The following is an 11850-nucleotide window of genomic DNA, read 5'->3' as shown; positions in this document are numbered from 1 at the left end:
GACTTGGGGGGGCTATATGGGAATTAAATCCAATTCTGTACCATGCAAGGCAAGAGCCCTACCAGTTAAACTATCGTTTTGGCTCTGTTTGACTTTCATATGCTCTTTAAATTTTTTTCCAAATGATTTTTACTGCCTCTAATCTTTCCAATATAAATATCCATTACAGAATCATTGTACTTTTATAGCCTTTGATAATCTAGTTCTTACATATCTGTATTCTTTTAAAATCTACATTAATTGATATATTTCATACATACTCTATATTCTATAGCACTAAATAATCAAATTTTACATGCTCATCACACATCATCAGACTTCTAGTCACTTATACTTTTGACCATTCTTTTATATTTGGGGGTCACAACAGTTGGGGTAAAGGGCTTATTTCTGGCTCTGTGCAAGGAACTCAAGGGACATTTTGAAGTTTAAAGGATTGAATCAATTTTGGATTAAGACAAGTACCTTAATCCTTGTACTACCTCTCCATGCCCCTTATTATTCTCACTTCAAGTGTTCTTATTTGAGGTGCTCTTCTATTTCTTTCTCTAACAGTAATATAAGTGTGGCTTTCTCCATTAATACTCTATTCTTGTTTTTTTCTTCTTTGATGTCTGCATCTGTAGTTGGCAAATATAGTTGACTAGACACTCTTCATGAGTACTCTTAAGGACCACTTTTGTAAAGCTCAAAGTCAGGGCACTGGGATAACAACAAGAAGCAATGACAAGAAGTCACCTAAAAGAAACTCTTCACCCAATACACATCTGATAAGGGTTAATATCTAATATATACAAAGCAGTAATAGAGCTTAGCAAGAAAAAAAATTTAACCCCATCCAAAAATGGGGGGAAGAAATAAATACATATTTCCTCAAAGAATAAATACAAATGGCTAAAAGACACATGAAAAATTGTTCTACATCATTGATCATCAGTCGACTACCATCTCACACCATGAGACTGGCACACATCACAAAGAACAACAACCAGTGTTGGCGGATGTGGAGAGAAAGGGACTCATATTCACTGCTGGAAAATGTTCTTGCCATTGGCATCCTATCATCAAAGATTTCTTTGAGGTCTAAGTCTTGGAGTGTTCTGCCTATATTTTCCTCACTGAACTTTATGGGATTGGTCTTGATATAACACTGTGGCACATCTACACAATGGAATACTATGCAGCTGTTAGGAATGAAGTAGTGAAATTCACTTATGTATGGATAGATATGGAGCATATTATGCTGAGCAAAATGAATCAGAAGAAGCGAGTTAGACATAATATAATTGCACTCAGTTATGGTGTTAAAAAGATAAAAGATAGTATGGTATGGTAATAATATCTAGAGACAATAGAGACAAGGGCCAGGAGGATCAGTGCATGGTAGGAAGCTTCCTACAAATAGCAGAGGATTGCAGTTAGGGCAGAGAAGGGACCACTATGAGAATGAGAATTGGAAATGGTCATTCTGGACAAGAATTGGGTGCTTTAAAGGAGGTAAAATGATAGGCATGATACCATTTCAGTGTTATTTTACAAACCAGAGTGTCTAAAGTTAAAAAAAGAAAGGAAGAGGAGGAGAAGGAGGAGGAGGAGGAGACAGGCTGGAGGAGGAGAAGGCAACGGAGAGAATGGGGGGAACTGGGAACACTGTTGGCAGAAAATGTGAAATAGTGAAAGTTGTTGGACATTGTATGACTGAAACTTAATCACGAACAACTATGAAAAAATTGTGTTATGAACAACCTTGTAACCATGGTGTTTAAATAAAGTAATTAAAAAAATTAAGCATCTAAGTATAGGGAAGATAGACTCAGCATCACAGTCATGCTCATTTAACAAAACTATTCGAACCCAATATAATTTGAACTCGTATTGCTGACTAACCTAAACATCCTAAAGAAAGTTGCCCAGGCTGAAGAACATTCCAACTCTTTATTTCATTTCACTCTTGCCCATCTGTCTTCAAAGCAATTCTAAAACTGCCATATTGATTTTTATTTCAGGAAAGGCTAAAACCAGTTTTCTGCTCCCTTTTGCAGAGGAAAGAAGTTCCAGTTTCTCCTCTCTGCTGAGTCACTGTGTGAGCTCCATTAAAAAGACACCAATCACTTGTTCTTGCAGAAGATCCTGCAGCAGCAGAGCCTGCTGGCATTTCTTCATCGCCACTTTGATGACAAAGAGAATTCTTGTCTCAGGAAAATAACTTGTGTTTACTGATATCTTAATCCTGAAATTTATAATTCATGACCATTTATTTATAATTTATATGAGTCCTTCTTCCAAAAGTAAGTTCAAACATTTAAAACAAAAATAAATATATACTTCTAGTGAGGTTTAATATAATTTAAAAAAAATCAAAGATCACTTAAAGCAGGGTGGGAGTCTTTTTGTCTGCCATAAATCATTTGGGTATTTATAACAATTACAGGTCATGCAACACAGGCAAATGGGCTGTGGGTACAAGCATACCTATCTGATGCACCATATACTGAGGTCAGAACTTAACTATTTCATTGGCCTTATATGACTCATGATATGAACATTTCTCAGCTTTGACTTTGAGGAAAATCTCGAGATTCAGTACTACAAATGAGAATGCAGATTATTGACCTATAAATGATTGCCACTTTGGGGATCTTGTCTGACTCCCAGCCTCAACCAAAATATCACCCCACAATTAATCCAGCCTTAGCTCAGAATATCTGGAAAGTTATTTGAAACCAGATAAAGAAGGTTATAATTAACCAAGAATGGCTAATTGAGAGTAATTACCTATTGAGTTAACCCTAAATAACTTCTGACAAACCAAGAAAAGTAAAAGGGGATAAAAGAACAAATTACATATAATTCTCATCCTAATAAAAGGAAAAAAATACCTTGATCTTTAGAAGAGATAAAATTTCTGAAGCTGAGTTTTGGGTAAAATAATCATGAGAAAAAATGGCACAAAATTAAATTAAATCATAGGAGTATGTTAAGTAGCAGTTTTTTTTCACATGATGTTTCTTGATGTCTATTTTTTTATTTTTATTTTGATCATAGTGGCTTACATATCTTTCACATTAGTATTTTAGGTACATATTAACATTGAGTCAGGGGAATAGCCACCACCAAATTTGTCCTCCCCCTTCCCTGTTCCCTTTCTGCAACCCATATCCCCCAACATCACCCCCCCCCCCCCCGGGCTGCTAGAGTAGGTGGTCCCCTCTTTGTCTAGCTTACTATTAGTAATCATACATATGTTTTGTCCTGGTGCCCTCCCTTGTTTCTCCCTCTATTTTAGAGGCTGAGCCAGATAAATCGAGTTATGTGTTTTTGTTTGAGGGAAAGAAAAGCAATAGAATGGGGTAAAAAATAAAGAAAAAAAATCAAATATGCTGAAAATGGGTGGAGTCCTTCTAGAGGTATCAACCTCAGTTTGAGAGAGGACATGAAAAAGGTAATTGAAACAACATAACAATACAAAAAGAAATGTCAAATTAGATATCCAGTGAGCCCTATAGCAATAAAGAGAAGCACCACACAATAGTCTTGGTTCTGAAATCAAATCATGATGGAGTGCAAAAAGAAAGAGAAAGATAAGATAAAGTAAAATAAAATAAAAATGGAGACATCAACTTCAATATCTACACCAAGATAAGGACGTCAACCCCCCCCAAAACAATCGATCAATCAATAAATGTATATGTGGAAAAATGATTGTTTTGTGCTTTTTTTCCCCTTTTCTTTATCCCCTGCATAGGCACAGTAACTATTGGGGATATTATAGAAGGAATTCCCTTGGCCTAGGAGATACAGGGTTTCTCCACCCCTAAAGTATACTGTCATGGGATTAACTATAGACTCCTTGCATGATCATTTACTCTCCCCTCAGTTTTTTGAGGTGTATGGAAGATTGATGTCTATTTTTACAGATAAACCTACAAACTTTAAAGTATACTGAATTATAATTCAATAAAATAATTTCTCTAATATTCTAAATTGATTGTGGCATATAGAAAATTAGGATGCTAACTACTGAAAATGTAAGAAGGAAAAGAAGACTCAGGAGCAAGATAAATCATATTTAAGTTCATTGTTAAGTTTGTCATTAAGGTACATTGCAACTACCTCTGGATAAATCATACGTTTTCTTTGGGATCAATTTCTTCAATATCCCAGCTAGTTTATAAATTGAAATATAACATATAAGTACCAAATTTATTATAATATAATTCTTGTAAATTATAGGTATGTATAATATATGTTCATTTTGGAAGAAAATAATATAAGATCTTATTAACTAGTGCATAAAATTTATCAGTGACAGGATAAATCCATACTCCTTAAACTTTGCTTATAAGCAAAGATCTGATGCTTAGAGTTTTTCCTGATTCCTATTTCAACATTTATTTGTAAATTATTTTAGACTAGAAAATAACATACACTTGATCTCAGCCAAAAGGCCAAGAAGCGATAGTCTAGAAAAAAAATCTAAAGAAATCTCTGAATGGCAAAATCATTTCTTTCAAAAATATTCTGTGAAATATAGAAAGAGACTTTTAGTCATTTACTGTTTTCTGTCGTCATGGACAGCTCCTGAAAATGTAGGCAGCTCAAATTTGTGGCCTATAGAGATAATAATTTTCTATCTCATGTGAATATGCTTATTATGAATCAACCTCACTATATTGCAAAACTGTGCAAAGTAAAAAATCTATTGTCTCTGTAATTCTAATAAAAGGGAAAAATGTCTGGAGTCCAGATGTACAGCTTACAGTGTTAAATAGCAAGATTCTGGGAAACAGCTGTCTCTCAGATTTGTCCAGATGTGCAGCAACAAGTAGATCCTGCTAGAAATTCCTAAAACTTAGAAGTTTTCTCGTAACTACTCTATTAATGCTGGCAACAAAATAAAGTAGATGAGAGTGAAACGTTATAGCACTAATGTGCTTTAGCTATCTTCTAGTTGTTTGTTTTGAGGTTACATCAGCAGTACTCAGGGATTATTTCCGGTCCTGTGCTCAGGGATTTGCACTCTTGGTGATTCTTGGGCACCATTTGTAGTGGTGAGGATCAAATCTGATCAGTTGCATGCAAGGCAAGTACTGCACCAGCTGTACTAGTTTTCTGGCTCCTGATGCATTAAAAAAAAATCTGAGAAATGATATGGATGACCTCTAGTCAATCACCTGGCTCTTTGTAGGAACTTGCAATGCATGATTCCACTGAGCAACTTTACCATAGGAGGAAGTAGCTAAAAGGGACATGCTGTCTTAATCTCAAGTCTTCTGAAACATAAATCACCTAGAAGTTTCTATTTAAAACAAATATTCTTAGGGCCAAAACAATGGGACAGGGAGTATGTTGCCTGTCTTGCATGCTTGTTTTGCATGCAGCTGTCCCTGGTTTAATCCTTGACATGACATATAACCTACTGGATATTTCCAGAAGCAATCCCTGATTACAGAGCCAGGAGTACTCTGATCACAACCGGGTGTGACCACTTCACACCGTAGCCCAAAACGTAACAAATATTGCACAATCTATACACATATATACATATATAAATTTCTTTTTTTCCCTTTTGTTCTTGTTTTTGCAGTTAAAGTAGGAGTTATACACACTTGATTATGGTGGTACATACATACTTAAATATGATGTTCATACACTTAATTATGGTGTTTGTGAAGGGGTGCACACTTTAGTTGTAGTGCATAAGTTCACTTCATTACAATTACATTTGGTGCTAGATATATCTTCTTGTGGTTCTGAGGTTAATAAACAGCAGTGCCACCAGGTTTATACTTGACATATGGACCAGTGCCAAGAATTGAGCTCTTGGTCTCATACCTAAAAAATACTCAGCTATACCCCTGGGCCTCCAAAGTGTAAGTGTTGCATATTTGAGAGCCAAGACACTGTGTTGAAAATTTGTGAAAATCCAGTTCACTGCTTAACCATCAATAAGCCATTCACTTATGTCAGAAAGCAAATCCAAAATCAATGTTTCATAATATATCTATTACAGCCAGCTCTAGGCCCTACAGCAAATCTGTTATTGCTATGTTTGTAATTGTGGTGGTTAAATAAAGATATTATTTTTTTAATAAAGGAAAAAATTTCAGAGACCTTACCACGGCCAGACAGAGGAATCTCTAATCTCTTCTAATTCTAAGAGTGAAGTGAATTTTCACAGTGTTTGAACATGATGTCTGGGCTCTCAAATGTACAACAGTTATACTTTGGAGGCCCAGGGGTATAGCTGAAAACTTTGCAGGTATGAGACCAAGAGCGTAATTCTTGGCTCTGGTCCACAGGCCAAGTATAATTCTGGTGGCACGTAAAAAAATGCCCCACATCACTAATCATCTGAAACTTTTCTTGAGAGATTCTAGTATTTACTAGTAAAACTATTTGCATCTGGACATTTATCAAAGAGTTTTAGCTACCATTTTAATCACTTTATATAAAATTGATCTGTTTGGGCTTTCTGTTTCTTCATGATTCAGTCTTTAGAGGTTTTCTGATTCTAAAAAATTCAACCATTTCTTTTACATTCTTCAGTTTAGAGACATAAAGCTGGACCTGGTCATATATAATGATCTTTGCCTTTCTGTGGTATCTGCTTTATATTTACACTTTTTATTTATGATTAGATTTATTAAGGCTCTCTTATTTTTACTTTCAGAGTCTAATAAGTGGTTCTTAATTTTGATTAGTTTTACATTGTCTTTTTTGTCTTTTTTACACTATTATTACTTCATTAACTATTTTTACTTCCTTAATTTTATTGATCAAGGTTTTATTTTTTTGTCAAGTTCCTTAAGTTAAAATGAGAAAAGATTGTTTAGTTGAGTACTGTTTGTTGTTGTTCCCTGATGCCAATCTGTAACACTATGAACTTTCCTCTTAGCACTTCTTTTGGTATATATAGGTCATATATATTTTGATAGCTCATGTCTTCATTCTTAATTTTACTTGTACTTTTTTTTTTCATTTTCTAGTTAACCTGATTTAAATCAAAGGGGAAGGTGACATGCAAATAGGAATAAATAGAGGAAGGCCAAGTTTCACAGTTTCCAAAGTGAGCAGTCATTAGGGCCAATTTCACTGAAATGTTAGTTGCAGCCACTTTAAATTTTTTTTTGTATTTTAAATGGGACTTAACATTTCATAGTTCCACATATTATTGTGCCATTTTTTGCACAATATACATAAGAGAAACAAAGAGTTTACTTTCAACCAAGTTGGGAATCCAACTGCTAGATAAGACATCCCAAGATTTTTCTGAACTACAAAGAGAAAAAAAAAAAATAACCAACCGCAAAACAAAAAACAAAAAGACAATCACCAGCTAGGTCTCAAAACTAGGTCTGTTCAGATGTTGCATATGTAAATAAACTCATAAATACCTTGAACTATGGAAAACTCTCTAACCTCTATATGCTTTACTCTTTTTTTGCAAGATAACTTTTTAATAGTGATAGTGCTATATCTCTTTGAAATTCTTCAATTAGAGAATAAGATTTATTATATGTTGTCACATCTCTGGATTATTCAATATAAATAATTTATTAAAAAGAGAATATAAAAGCATATTTTATTTAAAAAATTAGTCAATCAGGTCAACACCTTAATCATTTAGTTTCAGGTTTTGTCTTGATATGATTTTCCCCTTTTCTTAATGTTTTGAATTATTTCCATTCTGATAAATCAAATGATACTCCTTGTATGTGATACTTCACCTAAAAACTATTTGTCCACACCTATATTCATTGCAGTCCTATTTACAATAGCCAGGCTCTGAAAATAACCAAGATGCCCTTCAACCGATGAATGGCTAAAGCAACTGTGATATATATACACAATGGAATATTATACAGCCATCAGGAGAGATGAAGTCATGAAATTTTCCTACATATGGGTGTACATGGAATCTATTATTCTGAGTGAAATAAGTAAGACAGATAGAGATAGACACAGACACAGAATAGTCTCACTCATGTATGGGTTTAAAAAATGTAAAGATATTATTGTAATAATCCTGGAGACAATAGAGTTAACAGCTGGAAGGATTGGCTCACAATATGCAGTTCACCACAAAGAGTGGTGAAGGCTGATGGGAAATAAGTACACTAACAACTAGCATGACAATGTTAATGAATTAGAGAAGTAGAACGCCTGTATTGAATACAGGCAGGGGAGGAGTGAGGAGGGAAATCGGGGACATTGGTGGTGGTGAGAATGTTGCACTGGTGAAGGGGGGTGTTCTGTTTATGACTGAAACTCAACTACAATCATGCTTGTAATTATGGTGCTTAAATAAAGACTTCATTAAAAAAACATATTTGTCACCCTGATTTTTCATTACTACTAGCAATCTCAATTACCTACTATTTGAGATTTTCAGAATAGTGTCTGGCTATGCATCCAGCAGACTCCTCTATAAGTCTCACATTAAGATGCTAACATGACTTTCATTCAGTTCTAGAATGAAAAAATTTCCCTCTAATTCTGGATTTACTACTAGTTCTTGGTACAGTTTTTAACTTGAATTAAATAAATTCTCAATTTTGCCATCATTAACATTTGAGAATAGCTTAAAAAGTTGATGGTATAGACAGAACGGGGCAAAGCAACAAAGGATGTTATAGATAGAGCCTTGGTGGTAATAGGAATAGAAAATGTCAGCTTTATAAAAAAAAATGACTGAGAGGGAAGGATAAGTTACCACAAACCACAAAGGGTACCTGACAGAGTACCTTTTGAAGGTGGTGTCCTCTGGTAGAAGCCTCAGCAATTCTACAAGAAAAGAATTCACAAAACATATACGCTAATGTTATACCATACATGATCCCCAATCTGCTTCAAATTACTCCAATTTGGCTCAGCTAGAAGCCAGGAAACATAGACCTATTATAAGAGTAATATGTAATTATATAGCTTTTACATATAATCCATAAAGATTAGCCTCCTATAATTAAGATTAGTAAGATGGTAGTTTAAGAGGGAAAACATAAAGTATTGAACAAAACTAATGCCTGCTTATTGAATACCTATCTTACTTGATAAATAGACTTCCTAGTTTATAAAAGTACTCCACATTAAATGCGACTTTCTAGTTTTTGCATATGAGAAAACAAACTCAGAAAACCGAACCAGTTAAGATGTGTCATGGAAAGCCTTCAAGTACAGTTCTGTGTGGATCTGAGCTTTTTCCACTTTCCCATAATGCCATTATTGCTGTAACATTTTGCCTCATCCAAGAAACAATGATTTCGCTGAATACAAAACCAGCATTTCATTTATCTTTATATTAGCAACGTCTTTCCCATTGCAAATGATAGCTGTTTGTGGATAGATATACAAAATTAACAAAATGATGTAGTAATTTAATTTATGTGAGTGGAAATTGTGTAATGAGAACAGGACAACATTAGTGAATTATATCTGGCACTAAGGCACCTCTTTATAACCACCCTTTATAAATAATCCTCTTAGAATCAGAAAGAGAAAGTTTATCTTGTTTCTTAACCAAAACAGAGTATAACAGAAACTCAACTAAGTAGGTTCTCTGTATGCTGATTTTCTATGCTCCCTCTGACTTGGCAAAGAATTGAGGCTAGCTTGCAATGAAGTTTGCTCTTCCCAGTCCTCTCCGAGTGTTCTGAGCGGCCATTCCCCATTTTAATGGTTCATTTCTCTTCCTCTTTCACTTAACTTGGCTTTTGTATATCTGTCCGTCACTGATTGTCTGCTTTCTAGAACAGCCTGACTTTTTTTCCCCATCTTTCAAAGGAAGCTGCCTACTCTGAATAAGTGATGCCTGAGAATAGGTTTCAAAAAGTCCTTAAGAACAGGATGTTGTTTATGTCCTTTCAAACGTTGCCAGTGATAAACAGTTATTTGAAAGTGAAGGGTAAAGTGCCATTTTATCACCTAATCTCTGCTGCTCTTGGGATGGTTCAAATCATAAAACATTCTGTTTTGACCTTCGTAGGAAGATCTCATCAGCCTGGGGTTACTCAGTGGGCAAAGGCACTTGCTTTCCTACTCAGTATCCAGGGCCTTACTCAATTCCAGCCCAGTTGGAACTCCAGTGGTTGAACCTTTGAAACTGAAGCTTATTGAAGCAGCTGAGACAACAAAAGAGGCAAAGGGCCTTTGTACTTCAGCAAGAAAATGTTCCAGTTCTTTTTCACTTTCCTAATAAAGGCTGGCCCAGTAGCACTAGTGTCCCTGGCACAGAGAGAGGGGTTGCAGGGAATAAAGGCAATGACTAAAGGGGTCATTTCTCTCTTCCCAGGAACCTCTATGTATAGCCTCACAGAAATTGAGGGGTTTTCTACTAATTTATACTTCATAGGTTTGGATCTGAATAAGAACAGTAAAAAGAGGAAGCTATATTCAATTACCTCAGGAAAAAAATAAACATTTTTACTTTATTTAGGCCCTTTATATTACTACAAAGAATCTGCATTTAAGTCAAATAAAAATTGAAATTCAAACTCTATAATTTACAGTTACATGATCTTGAGTTAAATCTCAGCTTCTGTATAAATTCTTAACTTTATCATTTGCCAAAAAGGAAACATACATAATAAATAAAAGCATCTAGATAATTGAAGGGACAGAGTTGTCTAGTAGAATAAAACAAACAGATAAGCTTCTATTAACTGCAGCTTTTAATTTCTGGTAAATGGCATATGGATTGAAACTCAACACTATCAATATATTTTTATAGCTTCTGAAAGTGATTGTGAAGTTGTCCTTGCTGTCCATAGAACAACTCTACTCAAATATACTGTAGATAGACATTATTATACCTAATCAAAGTGTGGGGTTTCTCTAGGTCAAGATAAGATACTTCCTGGAAAATGAAAACAGCCAAACAGAAGTTTCAAACTTTTCAGAAAAAAAAACAACACAAAGAAATAACATGATTTTTTAAACATGAATGCCTTATTCAGGCAGAAGATGTTGAAAGACATAATTTTGTTAGCATCATGGAATTTTTTATTTTGTTTGCTTATCAAACTTTCAGTATGTGTTCAATAAATACATAGTGATTGAAGTACTTTATATTTGCTATTTCATTTTCACTAATATCTCATATAATGATATTATTCTCATTTTTCACTTGAGAAAACTAATTGAAAGGTTAACCTGGGTTCATAAGTAATGTTATAAACAGGGGTAGAAATACCAATTAGGATTCTTTTTTTATCAAGTAATCTAATTGAAAGAGAAATTTATTGGTCTATGGGAATAAAAAGAAGTCAACTTTTGGAAATACTTTGACAGTATTGTTTTGCTTCAAAATCGTATTATAGAAATCAATTTATTCCATTAATTAGTAACTAGCTATGCAAATGAGATCTGATCACTTTAGGGAATCAAATCTTACATTTTCCTTGAACACTTGTGATTTATAAGAAAATTATATGCACTGAATTCATATCTAACCTCCATCTAATATATCTTAAAGAATTGTAGAAAGTAAAATTGAAAAATCTTCCCATCAAGCACTAACTAATTCTCACTATCAGGGGAAAGCTGACCTATAAAAGTGAAACCAGTTAGTGAGCAACACTTCGATTACTTCTGAAGGGACAGATATTATCTCAACAATTTATTATTCTTGTGAAGCTACCAAATGAAAATAACCAGGGGGTGATAATAGAGGAGATAGGACACTACCCTGCACTACAGCCAGCCCAGGTTTGATCATTGTACTGGGACCACATATGGTACCTGTACCCCACCAGAAGTGGGGTACACAGAGGAGTACAATAAGAGCACAGATAGATATGGTGATTGTCCCTTCCCCAAAGAAAAAATAAAATAGTCAACATAGCACAGTTG

The 11850-nt window shown here is 34.5% G+C and overlaps 1 pseudogene; it reads right to left on the bottom strand.

Moving 5' to 3' along the window:
• Positions 1-4283: 4283 nt before the first annotated feature.
• LOC125995194 (uncharacterized) lies at positions 4284-4460 on the bottom strand (annotated as a pseudogene).
• Positions 4461-11850: the final 7390 nt, after the last annotated feature.

The sequence above is a fragment of the Suncus etruscus genome, chromosome 17 (genome assembly GCF_024139225.1).
Source record: "Suncus etruscus isolate mSunEtr1 chromosome 17, mSunEtr1.pri.cur, whole genome shotgun sequence".
Lineage (NCBI taxonomy): Eukaryota > Metazoa > Chordata > Mammalia > Eulipotyphla > Soricidae > Suncus > Suncus etruscus.
This window is presented reverse-complemented; position numbering and strand designations above follow the sequence as displayed.